Below are 27,824 nucleotides of genomic sequence, written 5' to 3'. Positions count from 1 at the left end.
TAGTATTTTGAGAATTTTTGTATCCATGTTCATCAGGGATATTGCCTGTAGCTCTTTTTTAATAAAGTCTTTCCTGGTTTTGGTATCAGGGCAAGACTGGCCTCATAGAATGAATTTAGAACTTTTCCTTCCATTTCTAAATATTTAGTAGAATTCCCCTGAGAAGCCATCTGGTCCTGGACTTTGTTGATAAATTCTTGATTACTGATTCAATTTCACTACTAGTAATTTCTCTGTTTAAGTTTTCTATTTCTTCAGTTTGGGTAGTTTATATGTTTCTAGGAATTTATTCATTTTTTCCTAGTTGTCCAATTTGTTGGCATATAGTTTTTCATAATCTCTTATAATTGTTTCTATTTCTGTGGTATTGGTTGCAATCTCTTCTTTCTCATTTGTGATTTTATTTCTGTGGGTTCTTTTCTTCTTTTTGAGAAGTTTGGCTAGAGGTTTATCAATTTTATTAAATTTTTCAAAGAACCAACTCCTAGTTTCATTGATCTGTTTTATTTTTTAGTTTCTAGATCATTTACTTCTGCTCTAATCTCATTTCCTTCCTTCTTTTGGTTTTGCGTTTTGTTTGTTCTTCTTCTAGCTCTTTTAGGTATAAAGTTAGTTTGAGATTTTTCTTACTTCTTGAAGTAGGCCTGTATTGCTAATATACTTCCCTCTTAGGACCACTATTGCTGTATCCCAAAGGTTTTGGACTGCTGTGTTTTCATTTTTCATTTAAAATCCATGATTCTTGACTTTTCTGTGGTAACAGAATGGCACATTGGATGGGCAAGAGTTTCAGTTGAGAATCTGAAGAAAAGAAACTATGGGACCTCTTTCAAGAAAAATACATGAACACACACAACAAACTTTGGCATATGTTTCTGGGGGTTTCACACATGCCCTGAACCCCAGCTGTGACACTGTTCAAAATTCTCCACCCTGGATTCCAAGATGGATAGCAATTACTGGGTTGTTGTGTTTCCTAAAGGCCTGAATGCCTGAAGACAATTGTTAAAACTTCAGGAAGTTTTTCTTTTCCCTTTTTTTTTTTTTCAGGAACTTTTTCATGCTTATTTTATGGTTATTAGAATGTCACTCAAACTAAGCTATTCATAGAATGCCTCTCTCTCTGATAAATAAGCTCATTCCTGATAAAGAGTTAATAAAGTATTCCTCCCTGTCAGACAAGACAAACAGAAAATGATCCACAGAACATAGCATTTTGCTTCTAGGGATTTCTTTAAGCTCTAGTGATGTGAGGAGCTTTGTTGTACATGGAGTTCTAATCAGTGAGGAGAGAGAGCAATATGTCATACAGAAGCTTGCTCTCCACCCTCTCTAGTCATTAGGGAGTAAGTACACCATTCAGGCAGCTCCTTTAGTCATTATTAGATAAAACCACTAACAGTATCTCATTCTCCTCCCAGACTAGCAGTGATGTGAACTATGTGTTGTCAAACCAGTGGGCTTTTATGATGAGCTTTTCACTTACTGCAATAACTATTGCTCTTTGCTTTTTGTTAAAACTTGTCATATTATCTATGTTAGATTCTTCAATCATGTCAATGAGTCCTACTTCACCAAATATTCTTTCTTCTACCTTGGAACTATTTAATGTGATAGACTATTTTATGGCTTTTATCTCATGTAATAAAATGTTCCTATTTTCAAGCAACTTTCTTATATTTACCTCTTGTTTATACCCAATTAACCATTTTCTTTTCCAAAAGTATTGTCTTCAAAGTAGTAGAACATATATCAAAACTCAGCATTATAAAATGAATTATATTGAGGATCAGGCCCTCAAGCCTAGATGGGTCTAGTGGTATGCCCGTAAATGTTTAACACACTTTCCAAAAAAAAAAAAAAAAGTCCCAACCCTGATTCCTAGCATTAATAGTTTGCATGTGTAAATATTCCTATTATCATGGATAGTTTTATGCTACCAAAATGATATCAGCTGTCTAACAAAATTCTTGAAAAGTTAAGTTAGCTCTCACAAGGCAATACCAGCTGACTTTAGCACACCATCATATTGGTCTAATCAAACTTCCAACCTTATCTTCTTCCCATGTTTGCTTGAAGAACTAGTCATTCATTTTTTTCCCCATGGAATCCTACCCCTTTGCTCATTCTATTTAATTGGAAAGTTCTTACCTCATCACCAATCATAATCCTAACTATTCTTCAAAAATGTGCTCCTAAGAGATATCTCCTAAGGGCATGGTTTTATGCTTCCAGGTGAATTGAAATCCTCTCTGTTCTAATATCACCTTATATTTTGAATCACATTTCAATATCTACTTTGCATTAATTTTATTTATGTAGATCTTGTTTTCCCTAGGATATTGTGTACACTTTGAGGGTAGGATCCATGTCTAATTTTTTCTTTATAGTTCTTAAAATACATATTAAAGTATTTTGTTCATAGTAGATGCAACACATGTAGTCATTAATTAGACATATTACACATGAAAAATTTCACCTACATAAACATGTAAGAATATACACTGATGTTAATTTTAAACTTCAAATATAAAGTAAAAGTTTGATATTAACTACATAGGATGAATTAATAGGTCTATGATTTAAACCAAATGAATTATGATAATACATTAGGAATCTTGCTAATTGATAAAACTAAAACTGTGTTATCCTGTCTGACTAGAAAAACGCTAAAACCTACTTGAATAATTTAATAAATATCAAACTTTGCAACAAAGATTATGTAAAAACTGAGACACAAAGTCAAAACATACAAAATATACTGAAGAACTCTTAAAGAATGGGTATTTTCTATTTTCTTGTATTATTTATAAAGCAACGATACCTAAATAATTACATAAATTATGTATTTCCTGAAAATTTCAACAATTAAGATGCCTAATAACCTTGGTGGAGGGGGTCTATAATTTTACTGAAAATTTCAAATCAAATTCAACCAAATTTTAGACAGTCAACTTAAGTAGAAAAAAAAATTTCAGGAATAGGTTACTATGGGTATAAAAGTTAACCTATTCTCCTGCTTCTCCTTTTATTCTGTCCTTCCTATGATCAAATTATTTTTTCCAATTTGTATTGTTTGCTGAGGTCAAAGTCAAAATCTTACCATAGTCAAATCAATTTTTACTTCCTCATTTTGAACCCTGTGATAACATGGAGTTAGATTGATGCCACTATTTAAAATGAAAAATAATTTTCCACCATAACAAGCATTAATGCTTTGTTCAGAATAGGAAACAAAGCTTACAAAGAAACAAATACTTTCATCCAAAAGGAATATTGGTTTGGCCAATTATTAAAACATTTTGAACTTCTACAGGTTGCTATTGAGCCCCACGATACTGCCTTGTCAGGATAGGATTCAGTTCCAAAGTCATGTTCCCAGTGCAGTTAGGACTTAAAGCGGGAGCATCTCAGAAGAGATTTATAATGTTTTAAATATCTTTCTGAAAAAATCTCACATATTTGGAAATGACAAAAAAAATTTGTTGACATTTCAACAATTTAGTATATATTTGGGAACCCAAATTTTTGGTTTGAATTTATCTGCTAAAATAATTTTATTTACAGTTTTGATGTGTTTGTTATATTTCTCTCCCTCTTTTGAGTTTCACTGCCCTTGAAATTCAGTGGCCTTATTTTTTAATTTTTTCCAGTAGGTCTATCTCTACATTTTTTAGGAACTTCCATACTATTTTGCATAGTGCCTGCATCAGTTTCCATTCCCACAAACAGTGTACAAAGGTTTTCTGTTCACATCCTCATCAGCATTTGTTACTACTTGGTTTTTTTAGCAGAGTTATTCTAACAGGTGTATTATCTCATTGTAGTTTTGACTAGCATTTCCCTAATTAGAGACGTTGAGCACCTTGTACTGTACCTGTTGACCATTTGTATGTCTTTGGAAAAGTGTCCACTCAGGTCCTCGGCCTGTTTTTAAACTAGATTATTTTGCTAATGAGTTTTAAGGATTAAATACATAAAGAACCCATATCAGAATGTGGTTTGCTAATATTTTCTCCCATCACATAAATTGCCTTTCACTTTGTTGGTAATTTCTTTTGCTATGCAAACACTTTTTAATTTGATATGATATCACTTATGTAATTTTGATTTTTTTGTTGTGCTTTAAGTATCATAGCCAAAAAATCATCGCCAAGACCCATGCCAGGAAGTGTTTTCTTAGAGGAGTTTTGTAGTTTCAAGTCTTACATTTAAGTCTTAATCCATTTTGAGTTACTTTTTGTGAGTAATGTAATATGAGAGTCCAGTTATTCTTTTATATGTGCATATTCAGTTATCCCAGCACCACTTATTGAAGAGATTGTCTTCTCTTCATTGAGTATTATTGATTATCTTGACAAATCCTGTCATCTGTGATTAGAAAAAAAATTTCCTTTATCTTTTCCAATTCAAATGTCTTTTATATTTCTTGCCTAGTTACTCTGGCAGGACTTTGAGTATGTTGCATAGCAGTGGTGAGAATGGGCACCCTTGTCTTGTTTGTGATCTTGGAGAAAAGGCTTTCAACCTTTAACCATTGAGAGTGATGTTAGCTATGGAGTTGTCATATATGGCTTTTATTATATGGAAGTACATTCCTTCTATACCCAATTTGTTATGATGAATGGATGTTGAATTTTGTCAAGTATCTTTTCTGCATCCACTGAGATTATCATATGATTTTCATCTTTCTTCTATTACTGTGGTTTATCACATTTACTATATATTGAACCAACCTTGCATCCCAGAATGAAACCACTTAATATTGGTATATAATTTTTTTAATGTGCTACTGAATTTGGTTTTCTAGTACTTTAAAAATTTATACATCTATATTCATATGGAATATTGGCCTATAGTTTTCTTTTCTTGTTGTGTCCTTGTTTGGCTTTGGTATCAGGGTAATGCTATCTTTGCAAAATAAGTTTGGAAGCATCCCCTCCCATCTCTTCAATTTTTAAAAAATTTGAGCAGGAATGGCATCAGTTCCTCTGTAAATGTTTGCTAGAATTCACCAGTGAAATTATCTAGTCCTTAGCTTTTTTGTTGTTGAGATTTTTGGTTGATTTGATCTCTTTAACATCAGTCTGTGCAGATTTTCTATTTTTTCCTAATTCAGTCTTGGCAGGCTGTATGTTTTTAGGAATTTATCCATCTCTTTTAGGTTGTGTCTAGTTTGTTGGCATATAATTATTTATGATAATCTCATGATTCTTTGTGTGGTACGAGTTGTAGTGTCTCCCCTTTCAGTTATAACTTAATTGATTTGGGTCCTTTCCCTTTTTTCTTTGTTAGTCCAACTAAAGATTTATCAATTTTTTCTTCAAAGAACCAACTCTTAGTTTTATTAATCTTTTTTATTGTTTTCTGGTTCTTTATTTCAATTCTGTTCTGATACTTATTATTTCCTTCCTCTGCTAACTTTGGGCTTAGTTTGTTCTTATTTTCCTAGTTCTTTGTGTGTAAAATGAGACTGAGATCTTTCTTAATCTAAAAATTAATGTACTTAAGCACTGGGTGTTATTCTGTATGTTGGCAAATTGAACACCAATACAAAATAAATTTATTATTAAAAAAATTAACGTACTTATTTAGAGCTATAAACTTCCCTCTTAGAACTGCTTCTCCCATAGAGTTTGATGTTTTATTTATATTTTCTTTTGCCTCAAGATACTTTTTCATTTTAGTTTCTTCTTTGATCCATTGGTTTTTCGGGAGAGTGTTAATTTCCAAATTTGTGAATTTTCTAGCTTTCCTTCTATTGATTTTTAATTTCATACCATATGGTCAAGAAATATACTTGGTATGACTTCAATCTTCTTAAATTTGCTAGGACTTGTTTTGTAGCCTAACGTATAATCTATGCTAGAAAATGTTTCATGCCGTTATGAGGAGCATATGTATTCTGCTATTGTTATATGAAATGTTTTGTACAAGTCTGTTAGGTCTTTTTGGTCTATAATGCCATTAAAATCTGTATTCTTAATGACTCTATCTGGATAATATGTCCATTGCTAAGAGGGGAATATTAAAGTTCCCAACTATTATTGTATTGCTGTTTATGTGTTCTTTTGTTTCTGTTGACATTTTATATGTTAAGTTGCTCTAATGTTTAGTGTATACATATTTATAACTATAGCTTCTAGATGGATTGACCCTTTTATCATTATATAATGACCTCTTTAGTTTCATTTGGTTCATGGATTATTTTGCTTAGTTGCTGTATTCTTACACTAATTACTTTAAGAGTATTTTTCTGAATTCTTTGATAGTACATAGATCTCTATAACTTTACAGTCAGTTATTGGAACTTTATAAATTATATTTGGTAATGTCATGTTTAACTGATCTTTTGTGGTCCATGGTTTCTCATGTTGGTATCTGTATATTTGAGTAAGTGGTATCCTCTCTTGGGCTTTCAGGTTCACTTTAGCAGAGACGTACCATCTTCACCAGGCAGCTCAGCTTGGGGTTCTTAATGAGTCAACTGGTTGTATCCTTGGATGGATGGATGCACTTGCTATCAGGATCTATTTTAGGGCAAGGCCACTGCCCAAGCCCTGAGGTGGGGGATGGTGAGTTACTGCTGGCTGGAAATAGTAGATAGGACTGCTGGCTTGATTCCTGAGCATGGCTGTATTCTCTGGCCAGGTTTCTCACTGAGGTGAGACTACTAGATATACTCAGTGGTAAGTGGGGCTATGAGTTAGCTTAACTGACCAGGCAGGATAGCAGAATGGGCTGAACCCAAATCAGACAGAATCACACATGAGTCCCCTGACCAGCTGAGGTCACCTGCTTTGCTTGGAAGACAGGTAGAGCCACTGGCTAGGCTCTTGCTCACATGCCACTATAAGCAGGACTATAAGTAATCATAGTAATACTCCTTCAAGTGAACCCTACTATCACCAAACCTAAATTTATTAGCATTTTAAAACCATCAAATTTTGGCTTTTTATTAATTTATAATTTATTCCATATTTGTAATTATTCCATAATTTATTCCTATATTAAGTTATCCAAACCTACTTTCAATCCTGTCCCTACTTTTGAAGTTTTCTTTTTCATATCTAAATTCTAAATTATCTTCAATATTTCACTATGGGAGTTGGTTCACAGAATAACACAGCTTCTGTTTTATTCAGGCATGGGAGGTTTTGAGGGGCTGAAGCAGGCATTTTCTATTATGTACACAGATAATTAAATCCAATCTAAAGGAGGAGAGAAAATTAAGGCACAGAAGCAGAGAGAAGCAATGAAAAATAATCATGTCACACAGAGAAAGTAATTTTGATTTTTGACACCCTCTAGTTCCTAATTCCAATCCGTTGTGAGATTGAAATGATCTTTCTTGAGTTTGAGCCAGCTCTCTTGATATATCTCTGCCTTACCCCTCAATTAAGAAATTTTTTAAAAATAATAAAATAAATTAATTTTAAAAAATTTTGTTAATCTAAATGATTTCTTTGATTTACAAATAAAGTTCAATGTGACAAATATATATAATATGGCAAATACATAATATATAATCATATAATATGGAAAAATATTCTAAAATTAATTTGAAAATAACAGTAGAAATTGTTCTTTATAAAAAATATTAGAGAAACTGTAATTATCACTTAACAAAGTTCTCATTTTTGAAATGTACCTCTGTCCACCTTTATCTCCAAAAGGTTAACAACAAAAGAAGAGGAAATAAAATTTAAAGGACTTTAAATCCTAAGGGAGAACTTGATCTTACCAATTGAGAAAATGACACACTTTCTTCAATCTCTCCAATGATAATTTTGTTTTCAATGTGATGTTTAAGGAAAGGAAGTAATTTAGTCATAAGTAACCAAAGTCCCAGTTAGATGAAAACTGGGCACATGACAAAGTGCCCCAATCAAGTGTAAAAAAAACAAAACCAAACAACAACAACAAAAAGAACATAAGAAAGAACCAAAAAGAATGACTTAGAGAACAACCAGTAATAGAATGGAAGAATAAGTAGTGGATACATGGTCATGAAGAGGGGAATGGAGAATTCTTGGAGAATTTTCAAAACTCAGGGGACAAATTAAAAATGAATATTTTTCTGGAAAAGGAGATCAGAAACACAGATGGTAGACAATATGGCCCTATTTCTTTGAGAAATGGACTGTGGTATAATATATAGAATCCCCTGAGACTTGGAAAAAATGATCAGAGTGGGAAATGCAATAATCCACACAGGAAGAGATTTTAAATAAAAATGTCTGCCGCATGTTAAATATATGATGCAATTGAACAAGATTCCATAGGTCATTTTTCACACGTCAAGTAAAGACCTTTTATTTGGACTGTTTTGTGGGAGCCACTATGAGCAGCTGAGCAAGGAGGAGAAAATATTCATTATGGTAGTTTAAATTTATTTTTGATAACTTGAGTATTTTTTAAATTCATAATTCATGTTTTCCTTACATGCATAGTTGTGAATAAGTGAATGTCTTGAAAAATCACTTTAATTTTTTTCCAAATCCACCTCTACTATCAAATATGACAAATGATGCCTTTTATACACCTAGCATCCTTGAGACCTTGCCCAAACTCTTTATTGCATCATGAAATCCAGTCCAAATCTTATGTTTTGCACTACTGGTTGCCATTTAGAATATATTCAGAAAAGGTAGGAATAAAAGTCCATATATTCTATGTGCTTTCATAAAGAATTCATATCCCTTGGTTTTATTGATATTTGACTTAAGATCATCACTCTATTAAGTATCTGATACAAATAAGTCAAGAGCAAAACAGTCCACGTATGTAGTTTTATAGTTCTTCTAACAAGCCATGCTATTTCATCCTTATCACCTTTGTTTATATTGGCCTCTTCCTGAAAGAATATCTACTAACACCACCCTCCTATTTCCATCGATCTAGTAACACCTACTCAGATCACTTTTTGTGGAAATCCTTTCCTGACTCCTCCAACTAAATTGACTGCTTAAAACTTCTACTGTATCCTTTTTACACTATTTGTAATAGGTTGTATTTTTTTCTTTACATGTCTGTTTCCCATACACTGTGTAGGACCACAAATTCTTAGAAGGCAGATGTATTATTCATCTTTGTTTATTCCAAGCCTAATAATCCTAGCACAGTGCTTAATAAATGTTCTGTAAATGTTACTGGTAAACAAGGTATAAAACTTCATAGTTTATCAAGCACATCATCACATTTTTGATCTTTCTGTATCACAGGTACCTAGAGAAAATATCATTCATCTTGTTGACAGTTAAAGAAATGAAGGCTCAAAGTATCATCTGCTGTCCAAGTTCTCAGAGCTAATATGGAACAGATTTCACAAGTCTTACTGCACTGCTCTCACACAACAAATTGCTGCTTCTTGTTCTAAACTACCCCTCACTGGAGAGCTAAATACATTTTTTAAGTGTATTTCAAAAATTCAAATTGTTTTGGCACAGCTAGCTTTATATTATCTGCTACATATATTTGGATCTGGAAATACATTTTTTAACTATACATTTAAAGTAAGCCTTGCCAGATCCAGCTAGTCATATGAGCCTGAATTAATCTCAACATAGTATCACACATATCTCACAAGTGGGATCCAAATGAAAATGCCTAATGTAGTATGTTTTGACTTTTGAATTGTTTAGGATTTTCAACAGATGATTTAATGCTTTCTTGTTTCCACCCTAAGTTGAATTCCACATGTGGTATAAGAGGGAAGTCTTCTTAATATGGAGACCAGATCTAACAGACACATAGAAAACAAAAAAGTGGCTCATGTTCCAGAATCAGAGTTTCAACCTTGACCAAACCAAAAACCTTGTCTTCAGTAATAGGAATTGGTGTTAGCAAGTGATGCTGGAGAAAAGAAATATCTCCACAAACAAATGCTATTTTATTATAGATGTGGAAGTAAAACTGTGCTTTAGTCAAACCTTTACCAATTGTGCTAGGTGCACAAATGAGAGGATCATTAGCAACAGTTCTTTGTGACTCTTCTCTTCTTGGAACCTGGTGTTAGTTTGCCCCAGCATTCTGAACTGAAATTAAAAGGTACATCTTGAATTTGTTGATTCAAGTTATTTACTTACTATAGATATGTAATAAATGAAAGTTCCCACCTAATATCCCCAAGCCATCAAAACTATTTAGTTATCCAAAATTCAAAGTGAAAAATTATTTTTAATTTTAAAATATATTATCTCAATAATCTTTGTTAAAATACAATTTATGTACAATTTTATGTTAGTTTTAGGAGTACAACAGATTGATTTGACAATTCTATACATCGCTCAATCCTCATCACAGTGTATAGTCACCATCTGTCACCATATATATGTTATTATAATACTGTTGACTATATACTCTATGCTATTTTTTCATTTATATCTTTTAACTGTGACTTATTTACTTTATAACTAGAAATTTACATTTCTTAATCCCTTGTCTCACCTATCTTCACCAACCTGCCTTCTAGCAACCACTTAAGGCTCTGGGTTTTGTTCATTTGTTTCATTAGATTCTACATGTAAGTGAAATCATATGCTATTTGTCTTTCTCCATTTGACTTATTTCACTTATATTCTAAGTAAATGGCAAGATCTCAGTCTTTCATATGGACATTATATATATATATATACACACACACACATATATAAGTGGATATAATGTATGTGTGTATATATATATGTATATGCATATACAATCTCTGCATTATCCATTCATCTATCAGTGTATACTTGGATTGCTTCCATACTTTGGCTATTGTAAATAATGCTTCAATAAGCATAAGGGTATCTTTATACCCTTATGCTTAAAGATAAGCATATATCTTTTCGAACTAGAAAACAAGTGTTTTCTTTTCTTTGGGTAGATAACCAGTAGTGAAATTACTGGATCATTTCTATTTTTAACTTCCACAGTGGCTGCACCCATTTACATTCTCATCAACAGTGCAGAGGGTTCCTTTCATGCCATGTCCTCAACAACACTTGCTATTTCTTGTCTTTTTAATAATAGTCATTCTGACTGTTGTGATATCTCATTGTGGTTTTGACTTGCATTTCCCTGATGATTAGTGATGCTGAACATTTTTTTCTGTTGGCCATCTGTAGGTTGTCTTCAGAAAAAAAAAAATATCTATTCAGGTCTCTGTACATTTTTTAATTGGATTGCTTGGGTTTTTTTTTTTTTGAGTTGTATGAGTTCATGATACATTTTTAATATTAATCCCTTATCGGGTATATCAATATCCACCAATGCAAAGATCTTCTTTGATTCACTAGGTTGCCATTCATTTTGTTAATGGATTATTTTGCTGTGCAAAAGTTTTTATCTTTGTGTAGTTACAATAGTTATGTTTGCTTTTGTTTCCCTTGTCTCAGGAGACATACCATAAATACATTATAGAGACAAGTGTCTAAGAGATTACTGCCTACATTTTCTTTTAGAAGTTTTATGATTTCAGGTCTCATATTTAGGTCTTTATTACATTTTGACTTTTGTGCATGATGTAAGAAAGTAGCTCAGTTTTTTTTTTGTTGTTTTTTTTTTTTTTGTATGTAGCTGTCCACTTTTCCCAATGCCATTTATTGAGTACATGGTCTTTTCCCCATTGTATACTCTTGCCTCCTTCGTCATAGTTCAATTGCCAACTAGGTATCATTTTATTTCTGGGCTCACTCTTCCATTCCATCAAACTACATGTCTATTTTTGTGCCAGCTTTTATTACTATAGATTTGTAATGTATCTTAAAATCTGGAATTATGATACCTCCAGGTTTGTTGTTCTTTCACAAATTTGCTTAGGCTATTTAAAGTCTTTGGTGGTTCCATACAAGTCTAAAATTTGAAAATGCTAGATTCTTTGAAAAAGTGCCATTGGTATTTGGTAGGAATTGCATTGAATCTGTAGATTACTTTCAGTAATATGGAAATTTTAATGATATTAATTCTTCCAATATATGAGTACCATATATCATCTTTCCATTTGCTGATATCATTTTCAGTTTCATCAGTGTCTTATAGTTTTGAGAGAATAGGCCTTTTACCTCCTTGGTCAAATTTATTCCTAGGTATCCTATCTTTTTTGGTGTAACTTAATGGAAATACTTAATTTCCCTTTATGCTATTTTATTATTAGTGTACAGAAATGCAACAGATTTCTGTATGTTTATTTTTATCCTGAAACTTTACTGACTTTATCAGTTCTAATAGTTGGGGGACAAAGGGATGGTTGATGGAGTCTTTGGGGTTTTCTATATATATCCTGTCATCTGCAAATAGTGACAGTTCAACTTACCAATGTGGATGACTTTTATGTTTTCTTGCCTGACTGCTGTAGCTAGGTCTTCAAATACTATGTTGAATAAAAGTGGTGAGAGTGGACATCCTTGCCTTATTCATGATTTAGAGGAAAAGCTCTCAGTGTTTCACCACTGAGTATGATGTGAGCTCTAGGTTTTTCATATTTGGTCTTATTATGTTCTAACCCCATTTTGCTGAGAGTTTTTGTTGTCAACAGATGTCACATTAAAAAAAAAAAAACAGATGTCACATTTTGTCAAATGCTTTTTCTGCATCTATTGAGATGATCATATCATTTTTACTCTTCCTGTTGTTAATGTGATATATCACATTGATTTGCAAATATTGCACCACCTTTGCATCCCTGGAATAAATCCTATTTGATTTATTGTGAATGATTTTTTTAATGTATTGTAGGATTTAGTTTGTTAATATTTGTTGAAAATTTTTGCATCTGTGTGCATCAGAGATGTTTACCTGTGTTTGGGGGGGGGGGTTGTTTTGTTTTTTTTTTTTGTTTTTTTAGTGTGTTAGCCTGTTTTCAATATCAGGGTAAGGCTGTCCTTGTAGAATAAATTTGGAAGTTTTCCTTCTTCATGTATTCTCTGGAATAGTTTGAGGAGAATAGGTATTAACTCTTTAAATATTTGGTAGAATTCACCTGTGAAGCCATCTGGTTCTGAACTTTTGTTTATTGGAGGTTTTTTCATTACCAGTAATCTGTTCAAATTTTCTATTCCTTCCTTGACTCAATTTTAGATGATCATCTGCTTCTAAGAAGCATATCCATTTCTTCTATGATATTCAGTTTGTTGATATATAATTTTTCATAATATAATTTTTTATATTTCTCCATTGATTTCTCCATTTCTGACTTCAAGTCTTCTATTTCTTGATGAGTGGCTAAACCTGGCTAAAGGTTTATCAGTTGCGTTTTTTTCAAAGAACCAGCTCTTGGTTTCACTGGTCTTTTCTATTGTTTTTAAGTCTCCATTTCATATTTCCACTCTAATATTTCTTATTTCTTCCTCCTGCTGGGTTTGGGCTTGCTTATTCTTCTTCCTGTTCCTTTAGGTATAAGGTTAGGTTGTTTGAGATTTTTCTTCTTCAGGTAGGCTTATATTACTATAAACTTTCCTCTGAGAACTGCTTTTGCTGCATCCCAAAGATTTTAAATCATTAGATTTGAAATTTTTTTTGTGTCAATGTATTTTTTTATTTCATCTTGGATTTCTTTGGCACATTGGAGAATGCTTCGTATGCACTTAAAAAATATATGTATTCTGGTTTGGGATGGAATATTCAATATATATCTGTTAAGTCCATCTGGCCTAATGTGTCATTAAAAGCCACTATTTTCTTGTTGATTTTCTGTCTAGATTATCTTTCCATTGATGTAAGTGGGATATTAATGTCCCCTACTATTATTATATTAATGTCAATTTCTCCTTTATGTCTGTTAATATTTGCTTTATGTTTAGGTGCTCCAATGTTTGGTTCATAGATATTTACGGTTGTTATAACCTCTTATTGGATTGTTCCTTTTATCATTATGTATTGTCCTTCTTTGTCTCCTGCTACTCTTTGTTTTAAAGCCTATTTTTTAACATTTTTTTATTGGAGTTCAACATATAGCATATCACCCAGTGGTCATCCCACCAAGTGCCTCCCTCAGTGCCCATCACCCAGTCACCCCAACCCCCACCCACAACCCTTTCCACTACCCCTTGTTCATTTCCCAGAGTTAGGTGTCTCTCATGTTTTGTCACCCTCACTGATATTTTCATCATTTTCTCTCCCTTTCCCTTTATTCCCTTTCATTAATTTTTATATTCCCCAAATGAATGAGACCATGTAATGTTTGTCCTTCTCTGATTGACTTATTTCACTCAGCATAATACCCTCCATTTTGTCTGATATAAATGTTGCTACCCTGGATTGTTTTGTTTGTTTGTTTGTTTGTTGCTTTTGTTTGCATGATACATTTTTCTATCTCTTTCCTTTTTGTATGTATGTGTCTTTAGGTCTGAAATGAGTCTCTTCCAGCAATATTTAGATGGGTCATTTTTTTAATCTATTCAGTCTCCCTATTTCTTTGGATTGTAGCATTTAGTTCACTTACATTTAAAGTGACTTTTGATAGGTATGTACTGCTATTTTGTTGTTTTCTAGTTGTTTTTGAAGTTCTTCTGTTACTTTCTTCTTGTTCTTTTCCCTTGTAGTTTTATGGTCTATGCTTGGATTCCTTTCTCCATTTTTTTTGTATGTGTGCATCATATATTTTTAATTTGTGGCTACCATTAGTTTCATATATAACATCTTATGTGTATAGCAGTCTATATTAAGTTAATGGCCACTTAAGTCCAAATACATCTAAAAGCACTACATTTTTACTCTCCCCTCCACATCTTATGTATGTCATATTTTATGTCATTTTATTTTATGTACCCCTTGGCTAATTTTTATAAATATATTTTACTACTTTTATATTTTAATCTATATACTGGCTTTGTAAGTGATTAATCTACTGATTTTACCATGTTTGCTTTTTACCTATGAAAATTTTCCCTTTCTTAATTTTCTCAATTCTAGTTATGGCCTTTTCTTTCCACTTAAATAATTCCCATTAATGTTTCTTTTAAGGCTGGTTCACTGGTAATGTACTCATTTAAATTTTGTTTGGAAAACCCTTTATCTCTCCTGCTATTCTGAATGATACTGTTTCTGGGTATAGTATTCTTGGTTGCAGGTTCTTTTCCTTTTAGTATTTGGAATATTTCACACTACTCTCTTTTGGCCTGTGCAGTTTCTGCTGAAATGTCAGTAGAGTGCTTTATGGGGTTTCTCTTGCACATCATTATTTTCTTTTTCTCCTTTTAAGATTCTCTCTTTTACCATTACTTTTTTTGCTATTTTAATTGTTATGTGTCTTGATGTGGTGCTCCTTGGGTTCATCTTGTTAGGGGCTCTCCATGCTTCCTGGATCTGGCTGTTTCCTTTCCAGATTGAGGAACTTCTCAGCTATTCTTCACATAAGTTTTCTGCCCCCGTTTCTCTCTTCTACTGCTGGGATCCCTATAATGCAAATGTTATTATGCTTGATGATGCTGCAGAATTCCCATAAGCTATCCTATGTTTTTTTTTCTGTTCAGTTTGGTCACTTTCCATTACCCTGCTTTCCAGATCACTGATCTGTTCCAGTCTATTGTTGATTTTTAGTTTTCTAGTCTTGTGTTGATTTCCTCTAGTATGTTTTTGTAACTGAATTTTTCAGCCCTGACTAGTTCTTTTTTTTTTTTAAGATGTTATGTATTTATTCATGAGAGACACAGAGAGAGAGGCAGAGACACTGGCAGAGGGAGAAGCAGGCTCCACACAGGGAGTCCGACATGGGACTTGATCCCGAGACTCTAGGATCATGCCCTGGGCCAAAGGCAGGCACTAAACTGCTCAGCCACCCAGAGATCCCCAGTTCTTTTTTATATTTTCTTTTTGTTGAAGTTCTCACTTGAGTTCACCCATGCCTTTTTCAAACTTAGTAAGTATTTTTTTTTCTTTCCTAGTAAGTATTTCTATGGCCATTACTTCAAATTCTTTATCAGGCAACTTGCCTATCTCCATTTCACTTAGTTCTTTTTTATTTTGTCTTGTTCTTTCATTTGGGAATTATTCTCTGTCTCCTCAATTGGTCTCTCTGTGTTGTTTCTTTGTACTAGGTAGGTCACCTATATCTTTTGGTCTTGAAAATGGGCCTCATACACAAGAAGTCCTTTGGGGCCCTATAGCACAATACCCCCTGGTCATCAGAACCAGGTGCTTCAGGTGTGTCCTCCTATGTGACTGAGCTGCAGTTGCCTTCAGCTTAGTTGGTTACAGTCACCTGCTTTACCTACTATGGGCACCTTGGGCAGAGTTTGCTCCTTGCCCTATTGAGAGGCCTGTCTGAAGCATCCATAGGCTCATTAGGTAGAGAGGCAGCAGTCAGCATAACTGTCTCTCAGGCGCACTGAAGGGCAAGACCAGCTCCCTACACAGCCAGCTAAGAGGTTTGGCTGTAGGAACTGTAGGGGTGCTGATGTGTGGCTATGTCTCCCCCATTGCCTGGACAGGAGTCACTTAGAATGGCATCAGTCTGGCTGGGAGCTGCTTGCCTGGTGTGTCTTGGCAAAAGCTGCTTTGGATAGATGCCTGCCAAGGTGGGCAGGTTCCATAGGGATGGTTCACAGGGGAATAGGGACAGTGCTGTGATGCTAGTAAGATAGATAACATTAACACTGGCTCTTGTAAACTTCAAATTTCTAGTTCTCTAGTCTGGCAGAAAGAAAGAAAAGAAAGGGTTCCTGCCATCTCTTGTGTTCCCAGGAAAATCCCAGCCTATAGCACCTGTCATAATATTAGTCAACAATCTCCCTCACATAAGCTACAGGTGCTTTTCAAACTGCTGCCTCTACGCTGTCTCAGATGAGTTAAAAGTCCAATAAAAAGTGTGTGCCTTAATTTAAGAAAATCCAATTCTAAAAAATGTCTATAGATAGGGAAGTATTCAAAATGAATGAATTAGAAGGCTTAATTCACTATGCAAATGAATTCTCTAAAGAACTGATGTTCAGGGATCCCTGGGTGGTGCAGTGGTTTAGCGCCTGCCTTTGGCTCAGGGCATGATCCTGGAGACCCGGGATCGAATCCCACGTCGGGCTCCTGGTGCATGGATCCTGCTTCTCCCTCTGCCTATGTCTCTGCCTCTCTCTCTCTCTCTCTCTCTCTGTGTGTGTGTGTGTGACTATCGTAAATAAATAAAAATTTAAAAAAAAAACTGATGTTCAAACGACTATTCCTCTGATAGACATAAACATAAAGTTCCATTGACCTAGATTTCTTTTATATGGGAATATAATCATTGATTAACATAAAGTCCATAAAGGATATAGGCAAGGAAACGAGATTAATAGCAACGATACTCAGAAGGTATTATGAATTGCATGGACATGGATTGCTAATACAATTTTTGTTCCTGCAGCTTATTTGTCCTTGAGTGTGAAAGTATTTTAAAAACAAAATAAAACACTTAATCAAAAGATCTTACATTTGTAAGGGATCAAATGATAAAGGTCTAAAAGCAAAATAAGAAATGTTTGCACTTTTTAAAAATAAGTGGCACCCCAGGCCCAAGATCTTCATGAGAGAAACCAAAACCCACGCTAGGAGGCTTGGCCCTCAAAATAAAACAAAAACAAAGTAACAAACTTCCTAATCCACAAAAATTTAGTTTCTCAAAAAAAGTTTACTAAAGGGTTGAAATACACAGACTCTTTTGTTTCAGTTTGTTTATCTGCTACTCTCCTCCCTTCCTCCTCCTAGTCTCAGAAACTGTATTTCCAAACCAAGCTTAGACCATGTATTTTGTTTCTCCCTTCTTTGTATCTGCTTCTTTCCCTGCACCTCAAACTGATTACTGTTGAATCTCTGTGGACAACCTCCAAATTATTCCCAGGCCTGATCTATCTCCCAAGTTCAACATTTCCAATTATATATAGGACACTGAACATCACATGGAAAATTCCAAATGTCAAAAACAGAACATTGTATCCTTTTGTGATCCCTGGTTTGATCCCTGGTTGTTCTTAATGGTATTACTCATCTCCTAGCTCTCAAGGCTGAAAATTTTGGAAATATCATGCTCTTTCATCCTGACCATCTAACTGCTACCAAATGCTGTGATACTGATCCATTCTGTTCCCACAGTTGCTTTTGCACCCATTCTCCCTTTCCATGCCCACAGCACTACCTCTGGTGTTAGCCCTCATGCCCTATCATCTGGACAGTTGTGAGTCTCCTGTGTGCTTTGCTGCCTCCTATAATGCTCTCTCTTTGTGGCTTTCATATTAACCTTCCCACAACACAGTTCCATTTATAGACCTCTCCTAATGCTTTGTTTCTCGTTGCTTACTAAATGAGGTCCCAAATCCTTAACTAGATTAATCAGAGTCCTAACAGGAAGCAGGTGACACACTGAAATTAGACTACTGAGGAACGTTTAGAAAAATTATACCGGGATCCCTGGGTGGCGCAGCGGTTTGGCGCCTGCCTTTGGCCCAGGGCACGATCCTGGAGACCCTGGCATCGAATCCCACATCGGGCTTCCGGTGCATGGAGCCTGCTTCTCCTGTCTGCCTATGTCTCTGCCTCTCTCTCTCTCTCTCTCTCTCTCTCTCTCTCTGTGACTATAATAAATAAATAAAAATTAAAAAAAATAAAGAAAAATTATACCAAGTGTGGGCAGTGTGTTAGGAAACCAATTAAATGGAATATAGGACATTAAGGCATTAAGGCTAGTGGAAATGGACAGCCTTACTATCCCTAATCCTGAAAAGGCAAGAGGAAGAAGAAACTACCAGAACCTAAAGTGGCAACATATGCAGAGGGCTGCCTTACAGGTGCTATGGCCTAGTGTAGCAAGACTCAATCTTCAGGGAAGAGACCTGGAGAATAAACCCCAGACCTTACTCCTAGTGCTTCATTATTGGCTGAATCCAAATAGAACCTGGTGACCAATGGAGAACAATCCAGGCAGGACAGTTGCCTGCAGTATAGAGATGAGAAGGTGGAAAATGGATCTACAATGGAAGGATAACCAGCACATTACCTTAATATTAAATGGCTTTCTAATTTAGCCTTACATAGTGGTTTGAATTTACCACAGATCCCTTTTAGATTTCCTTTAATCAAGGTAAGCCATTGTCCCCTGTAAACATTCAAAGAGAGATCTTTTCTGTGTGTCTGCGTGACTTTCCTTGTGTCCAAATAAAAATTAAATTTCATAGTCTTCTCCCATTACCAAAAACTTAGATGCCATTAAGTGTAAATGTCATCACCACTTATAGTTCTGTTTCCAAACTTATCATTCTAGTAGATTGTATTGATGTAAATTCTTCCATGCCCTCATATCTCTGTGGTGTACTTATAATCTCATACAGGACTAGACACACGACTAGCTGGCAACTAAAATAAGGCAGACGTGGTGGTATACCAGTGCCTAGGCCCCAAGAAATCTTGTGCACCTATTATCACCATGAGAAGGAGTTGCCTGGATTTTCCTGTTTGTACCAGAAAGAGAATGAGTTAACCATGGAGCAGAGCCAACATTTAGATATGGAATTGGACCAGTTGAACCAAAGATGCATGAGAGAGCTCAGCCAAAATCAGCTGGATCCTGTAGATGCATGAAAAATAATTGGTCATTTTTATATGCCATAGTTTTGAGATTGTTTACTAACCATCAAGGAATACAGTGACATGTTATAATCATCTTTCCTGCAGTCTCAGAGATATCTCTGCTCCTTCCCAGTGTTACCCATTTAGCTCTGTCCTCAATACCGTATATAACTACTCCTTTTCACAATATAACTCTAGAAAAAATATCACCTTTTTTTTCTCCTATTTTCTTTAACATTTCCCTCTCTGCTGGTTATTTGCCCTCTAACTGTAAACATACCAATCTAATCCACAAAAACTTAATTTTCTGCATTATGATAGGCAGAACTCTAAGATGAACCCTGATGACCATGCTTTCGTATAATCTATCGTATGAGTATGGGAGAGACCTGTGAATATAACAGAATATCATTCCTATAATTTGCTTATGTTATATGGCATACCCGACTTGAATAATGGGAGATTATTTTTTATGGGACTTACCTAAAAAGATGAGCTCTAAGAAGGGATGGTGCTCTTTCTTGTAGGGGGAAAAAGAAAGTTAAGTGAGTGAGTCACCACACCTTAGCAGACTTTAAGCCAAGGATGGGTGATAATCTGATGAGGCTGAAGAAAGACTTAGAGATAGTGGTTGAGACATAGACTTATTGGGGGAACTTACGTGCAGGGAGTCCAGGAGCCACAGACTGGATAAAGTATCTGCTGCTAGGATTTATGTGCACCAAACATTTAGCTTGCTTTTATAGTGTAGCCACTTAATATAGCAATTATCTGTAGCCTCTCCTTCCTTGCCTGGCCAGTGTTCTAAGAAGATCTAAGGCCTGCCATCTGGACACTCCTCGTTACAATGGAGATGCTCTGGGTGGTCACCCCCAGAGACTCTGACCTTGAATGCTGAACATGTTCCTCACATTCTGTGTGACAGCAATATATAGAGAATACAGAATCTCTACATTCTCAAGATAATATTAATAGGGATATTCAGGGCATGTTTCCACAAACTGGCCATACAGCATATACCAAGCGAGTGAGAGAAATCAAATGCATGAATTCTCCATTGTTGGGCTTTGAAGATGGAGGTGGCACATGGCAAGGAGTGTGAGTGACCTTTAGGAGTGGAGAGTGACTCTGTCTGATAGCAAGGAAAGAAGGATCTCAGTCCTACAACCACAAGTAATTGAATCCTGATGACAACCTGAATGAAATGTAGGTTCTTTCTCAGAGTATCCAGAAATAAATGCAGACCAGCCAACACCCTGATTGCACAACTGTGAGGAACAGAGGAGAGAACTCCATCAAGCTCTGCCTGGCATCCTGACCTACAGTGAGCTAATAAGTCACTATTGTTTTAAGCCTCAAAGTTTATAGGAAGTTGTTATGCCGCCATAGAAAACTAATACATTTCTCAACTTTATTTCTCATATGTGCTTCTTTAAGGCATAATAAAAAATACTAATACATTTATATATAGCACATACTATAGGCCAGGTACAATTCTAAGTGTTTTACATATAAAATAAAATATTTAATCCTCACAGCCTTTATTACTGTCATTTTCTAGATGTAAAACTTGAAGTACAAAAATGTTCATAACTTGCCCAAGGGCATAGCTACTAAATGGCAAAGCAGGAATTCAAACCTCAGCACTCTGTTTTTGAATTTATACAATAAAGCATTCTATGCCATTCCTCTGCTTCCCTAGTTAGTTTTTTTAAGATTTTATTTATTTATTCATGAGAGACACCGAGAGAGAGAGGCAGAGACACAAGCAGAGGGAGAAGCAGGCTCCATGCAGGGAGCCTGATGTGGGACTCGATCCCGGGTCTCCAGGATCACGCCCTGGGCTGAAGGCAGGTGCTAAACCAGTGAGCCACCCAGGCTGCCCTACTTCCCTAGGTATTATTTACACCTCTACCACTAGATTGTGGATTCTGCCCTCAAAACTCTACTGAACCTTCTCTGGCAGAAATACAGGGTCTTGCTAATTCTCAAGTCTAAATAATATTCCTCAGCCATCATCTTGTTTAAGCTCCCCACAGCATTTGACATTGTTTACCACTTTCTCCTTTCTCAAATTCTGTCTTCCTGCCTGTGGAAATGCTTTGTCTCTGTGACCTCTTCCCCAACCCGCCCTGCAAATGCTGCTGTTACTCATGATTGGTCCTCAGCCTTCTTACTGTACAGAATTTCCCTAGCTGGCTTCCACTTCTTTCCTGACTTTAGCTGACACCTCTGTGCCTGTGACATCCAACTAGTCTGCCCCTTTCTCCAGAATGCAGGTTGCATGTTTCCAACCAGCAACAAGACCAATATAATTTGATGTTCCCTCCCTCCCCCAAACAGAACACATCTAAGATACCCAAGATGAAAGTCCTTGTCATAAATCTCAAACATTATGCCCATCTGTCACTGTTTCCCAGCCTCCATCCTCTTGAACTTCTGGATTTCCTATTTTCATGCTTCCTACTTTTTTTTTCTCAGAACCTATTTTTCTCTTACCGCAAATGATAGCTGACTTTGAAGCTTCCACAAAGTAATTTTGCCAGGACATGTCTTCATCCTTCAGATCGTTTTGCAGATACCTAGAAAAGACTGTCAGATAAGTGAATTTCTTCAAAAATAACTATTGTTCTCCAGATTAGCTGTGCATTATGCAAATAAAGAATTCCAGCCTCTCTATAAAAATTCTGAAGAAAAATGATGCAAAGCCTTAATAAAGCAGAGATACATTAGGGGGGATGAATTTTGGTATGTATTCCTCAAATCAAACTTCAGTGATTTATCTGTGCCTTGCCTTATCCAATAGTCCAGCAAGACTGAGCACTCCAGAGCTTGGATTTGTACTTCATATATACCCAGCTTCCAATAGCCATTTCTCTGTAAAATGTCCACATAAGAATACAGATATAAACTGGATATTACTGAGCCTTAAAAAATAATGAAATTCTGCCATATGCAATAATGTGGACAGAACTAGAGAGTATTACGCTAAGTGAAATAAGTCAGAGAAAGACAAATAGCACATGATTTCACTCATATGTAAATTTAAAGAAACAAAATAAAACAAATGAACGGGGAAGGGGAAAAAAGAGGGAAGCAAACTATGAGAGACTCCTAGCTATAGAGAACAAACTGATGGTTGCTGAAGAGGACAAGTTGTCAGGAGGGTGGGAGAGGGGACAGCAAAGATAGGTTAAATGGGTGAGAGCATTTGTGATGAGCACTAGATCACTAAAATCTTTTTCTGAAACCAACATTATACTACATACTAACTGGAATTTCAATAAAAACTTGAAAAGATATAAGTAAAACAATAAAACCATAAGAAAACTAAAAATAATAGAAAAATAAACTCAACTTCTTAATCTTGTTGCCACTGCCATGAAGAAAGCTAAGCTGAGGTAAACCTAAAGTTCATCTCTATTGCCACCTGATAATAAAAGTTTGAAATAACTTTTTCCACTCATAGTTCCAGGAACATCTCTACCCTCTCTTCTCTTAGTCTGGTATGAAGCCTAGAAGCATATATCTACTTTTTACAAATTAAATTACTTGAGATATGGTTCAAATTATTCTCTCAGCACTCAGGTATGCCGCCGCTGTGATAAATGCAGTGAGGTAATTGCCTTTTCTTCTGGCCCTTGACCAATGCACACCCCCCACCCCCCCCCCCCCCCCCCCCGCCCTGTGCTTACCTGTTTTACCAATAGAATAGAATGCACATTGTCCCAGTAATGGGGGCCTCTTGATGGCTTAGGGCCCTTGAGCTCTGGAAACACATCTTAAGTGAGTGCTGTGCCTCAAGCATGTAATCAAGTTGAAACCACTATTAGTGAAAAATAGTATTAAAAGTGCAGGGACTAAAAATCGGCAAACTATAGAAGTAAACCTGTGTGAGGCACATCAATTCTTTCAAAGCCTCATATGACTACTTGGTATATGACAATACTTTGCCTGGCAAATTAAATGTTGACCAATTGCTTTCAAAGGTAATAGATTCTAAACAACCACTGGAATCTAAGAAGTTTACAATTCCATAGGGAAGTGGGCCTGAATAACTGTAGACTGAGGATGTTGATAAACCATCTGCCCTAAGCATGAAATTATGACATTTAACTTCTTTTTCCATATATCTACACAAACATCTTTTGCCAAGTATAGTGAAAAGGCAGTGGGGTGCAGAAAGCAACTAAAAGGCATGTCAGGGCCAAAATATAGTGATGAACTTTGCTGTAACTTAAGATTCAGAAAACAATATTATTTCTTTGTTGTAATTGAAAGGAGGTACTAGATTCTAGTCCTGTATCTATCATTTGTTAGCTCTGCTATCTTATTTGTAAAATATGCGTCCTCTATTAAATTAGATAATAGTTCACAGACTTCCTAGGAGAAAATAAGGGCATGAAAGTGAGAACACTTGAATCCTCTGTGAAGTAAGTACAAGTGAATGACATTATTTTTTGTTACTCCAAAGGCAATATAATCTGTGTACCTGTCAAAAGCCAAGACTACAAAACCAATCACATAAGACCGAAATGGTCATGGCTATGCAAGTTTGTTTTTGCGTGTCAATGGAAAATGTTCCTAAAGTCAGATTTCCTTTCCGCTTCCTCAAAGTATAGCTGAATTGGATGGTAAGAGAGTAATTACTTTTCATGCTTTTGTTTTTTTTGCAATTTCATGCAATTACTTACATGCTTTAATTTTAAGTCGTAATATTACCTGAAGCCAGTTGTAATAATACCCTTCAGAGTGCAGATAAGAAAGCTTGGTTTCTGAGTTGATGTTGCCTGCACACCCTCATCAAACATCTAGTCCTGCCCCCATAAGAAATAGCTGCCTGCTTGCCACATAAACACTTCTGTCAATGGAAGGGACCAGAGTCAGGAGCTCCTTCCTGATTCACAGTACCCATCAGTCAGAAACCCCTGGCCTATTTGGAACTACTCTGATTCAAGCTCACTACTCTTCAGTGTCACCTTTAACTTGATTTTCAACTCTCCTGTGAAGTCATCTTCAATTGTACTTCAGATTCTTTCCCCTTCAGACGACTTGTCCAGCTCCACTGTGACCTCAGGATGCCTCCACAGTGTGTACCATTTGGCAACTGCCCTCCTTCCAGGTTCACAGTGGACTTTATGGTAAGCCTGAGCAAGTCGACCAAACTAAATGAACTGGGTGGCTAAGCGATGCTCATGGGTATCCCGAGAAGAGCCATCTTACTCAGCTGCACCTACCTCAACTTTTGCTTTCCTGTGTTTTTCCCAGGCCTTTGTATGCACTTGTTGTGTACACACTATTGCAGCCAAAGTACACAGGTGGTCACAGTGTTTCCCTCTGTTGACATGGGCTTTCTACAAGCTTAACCCCAAGGCCAGTGTGTATCTGCCAAGGCACTGTAAAGCCTCCAAGCTAAGGGTGAGGTCATAACTCTCTTCTGTTTCCCTTATGAGATAAACCACATCAAGCCTTTCCTAACCCGCCCTTTTGGCCCACACTTGTAAGTTACAGCCATGCGTCCTTTTGCCAGAGGTGTTGGTGTCAGATGCTGGCTCTGGGAGAGTGGATCCTGTAAACTTGCCTCATCAGTAGGCTTTGAGGAATTACCCCAGGGAGCTAGATATGTACTTGCTGCTAGCTTGTTTTTCACAATTATTGTCCTCCTGAGAACATCCAGGATTTCAGTCTCAGAGATAAGACGACTCTGTCTCTCACTGACATGTACTCTATATGGATAATTCCAGGGAAAGCTGAGGGCACTACAGATTCCCTACCCCTACTTGCCAGTCACCTGAGACAGTGCTTAGAAGTGATGATAAATGTCTGAAAATGTAAAGACCTCATCCTAGGAAAATGAAATCTGCTTTAATGACAAATAGCATCTTTTTTATGGTTTGTATTATAAACTTATTTTTTGAACAATATAGTCTATTATAAATATTCTTCCTCACTGCCCAGCTTCACCATTGTTAAGTATTGCTGCTATCAGAATAGGGAGCCTCCCTATGCTTTGAATGAGTGCATGAATGTGATCTCTCCCAAATTCACCTGTGATCTGATGTACCAAGTTTGTTAGCAGAGTCCCTTACAGGCACTTATATACAAAATATAAACCTTGATGGCTTTTGTAGCTCCAAACTGACAGTCCACATTCTCCCACAGATTAAACGCTGCTTTAAAGGGTACTGCATGTTCAGAGATTTGTTATTTTTGGAAAGTAACTTAAAGAAGTCTGGATGTATTCCCTGCTTAATACACTGGCTTAGGGCAGAGCCTGTTAGTTTAGAGAGAGCCCTAGATAAATATTTAGGTTAGTTAATGTAGTATGAGAAAGCCTGCAATGTTCTCCAATTAATAAAAAAAAAAGGATGACAAGGGCTCCTTAATAAACCAGACTTAGATGAATTCCCTGATAAATGTAGAGATTCTAGAACTCCTATGCACAATAACTAATATTTCTTAAATACTTACCATGTAATTATCACTTTTCTACATGTTTTATATGCATTACATTTAATCCTCACACAAACTTCTTAAGGTAAAATAACAACTCTAATGGGTAGGTGCTTTCTTTTTTTTTTTTTTTAATTTTTATTTATTTATGATAGTCACAGAGAGAGAGAGAGAGAGAGAGAGGGGCAGAGACACAGGCAGAGGGAGAAGCAGGCTCCATGCACCGGGAGCCTGATGTGGGATTCGATCCCGGGTCTCCAGGATCGCACCCTGGGCCAAAGGCAGGCGCCAAACCGCTGCGCCACCCAGGGATCCCAGGGTAGGTGCTTTCATTTCTCCATCTTACAGATGAGCAAATTGAGAGCAGGGTTAAGTCATATACCTGGCAAATGTAGAATTGGGGTTTAAATTAAGAGAGACTGAGTCCCAAGTCCACCCACTTAACCAAGCCATACCTCTGTTCATTACATCAATTTCCCCATTATTCCTTTTGCTAACAATCATGATTCAAGATGGCATAGGTTTTTCTTCCCTTAGGTCAAAGATGATCCATTGTATTCAGAAATAGACATCGACAGTGGAGAATCCAGATTGCATCTAGAGTCCAATCAGTCAATACCCCAGGTCCTGAAATGGAGAGGAAAAACCAATAGCAATGGTTTCATTTTTAGCAAAAAATTACAGGCTCTGTCCATGCTTATACCACATTTAATCCAGCACTCATTCATAATTGCTTATTTTTTTACTATGATAAACATAGATAACTTTCACTTTACCTACAAATCTAAAAAATAATATTGAAAATAATCTAATATCTAAAAATAATCTCTATAGTAAAATATTTTGAATCCTTTGGGTTCAAAATATTTCTATATTACTCATCAGGAGTAATTTTGAGCCTGGGGAAATGGTTGGGGCAGTATATGTGTCTCAAGCATGCTGATAGGATCATCCCCCAAGTAGCTCCTCAAGACAGTGAAAGGATATTGCTTGCCCTTGGGACTTCTTAGAGTCCCTCTTGGAATTGGAATTCATTAACAAAAGCTGTCTCCCAGTAGTGATGAAGAAAGATCCCAAGCAGTCTTCACTGTCTCACCTCATTCTCTGAGATCCATCACATGATTTTTTTTTTTTTTTTTCCAGGGAGGCAAGCAGGGCTGGGTGCTTCTTTTGGATGGGAATGCAAAATTTGATCTTTGTGAAATCCCAGAAGTCCTAGAAGAAGTATTATCATATTATCCCAAAATTGAAAATACTAAAGAAAAAGACTAAAGACAGTTCTGTTAAGGAAATGCTAGGTTATATTTCCACACGGAAAGAAAATCATGTATGTCTATATCTTGGGAATCTTAAAATCCAAATTTTAAGAATACTCAGGGCACAAGGTATGGATATGATACCTTGTGTCAGAAGTCACCTGCTCAGATGAGATCAGGAAATAAAAGTCCAAAGACACAAATAGAGAAAAATATTTGGGGACTATCATATTTTTATGACTAAAATAGGATTGTAATAGACACTCCACAAAGTAGGTTGAGTACTCTCTCCTTCCTATGTTTCCATAACTCCCTATACTTTGTGTATCCTACACTTTGGGTTATTTCTTAAATTTCCCACTAAACTCTTAAGCAGAGATTCTTGTTCATCACTTACCACTCAGCTCTACCTAGCCCAGTACCCAGCATCTAGTGAGTGCTCAGTCAATATCTTATTGTGGACTAAACATTGGTGTCCACCCCTCCCCCCCCCCTCACCTGCTCCCTAAATCCTTATGGTAAAGCCCTGACATCCAACATGGGGCCATTGGGAGGTAATTTAGGTTTAGAGGAGTTCACAAGGGTGAGTTTCTTATGATA

General features: G+C 36.0%; 1 long non-coding RNA gene across 3 annotated transcripts; it reads right to left on the bottom strand.

Moving 5' to 3' along the window:
* Positions 1–9,869: 9,869 nt before the first annotated feature.
* LOC111093212 lies at positions 9,870–24,883 on the bottom strand. 3 transcript variants are annotated; one of them, XR_005380872.1, is made up of 4 exons: positions 24,753–24,883; positions 23,211–23,341; positions 22,015–22,097; positions 9,870–10,037 (listed from the first exon to the last, which is right to left on the bottom strand). It is a non-coding gene; the product is annotated as an uncharacterized LOC111093212 (long non-coding RNA). The 3 variants fall into 3 exon arrangements; XR_005380873.1 differs by lacking the exon at positions 9,870–10,037 and adding an exon at positions 14,413–15,378; XR_005380874.1 differs by lacking the exon at positions 9,870–10,037 and adding an exon at positions 19,999–20,035.
* Positions 24,884–27,824: the final 2,941 nt, after the last annotated feature.

This window comes from Canis lupus, chromosome 29 (assembly GCF_011100685.1).
Source record: "Canis lupus familiaris isolate Mischka breed German Shepherd chromosome 29, alternate assembly UU_Cfam_GSD_1.0, whole genome shotgun sequence".
In the NCBI taxonomy this organism is placed as follows: domain Eukaryota; kingdom Metazoa; phylum Chordata; class Mammalia; order Carnivora; family Canidae; genus Canis; species Canis lupus.
Note: the sequence above shows the minus strand (reverse complement) of the source record. Positions and strands in the feature narration are given on the sequence as shown.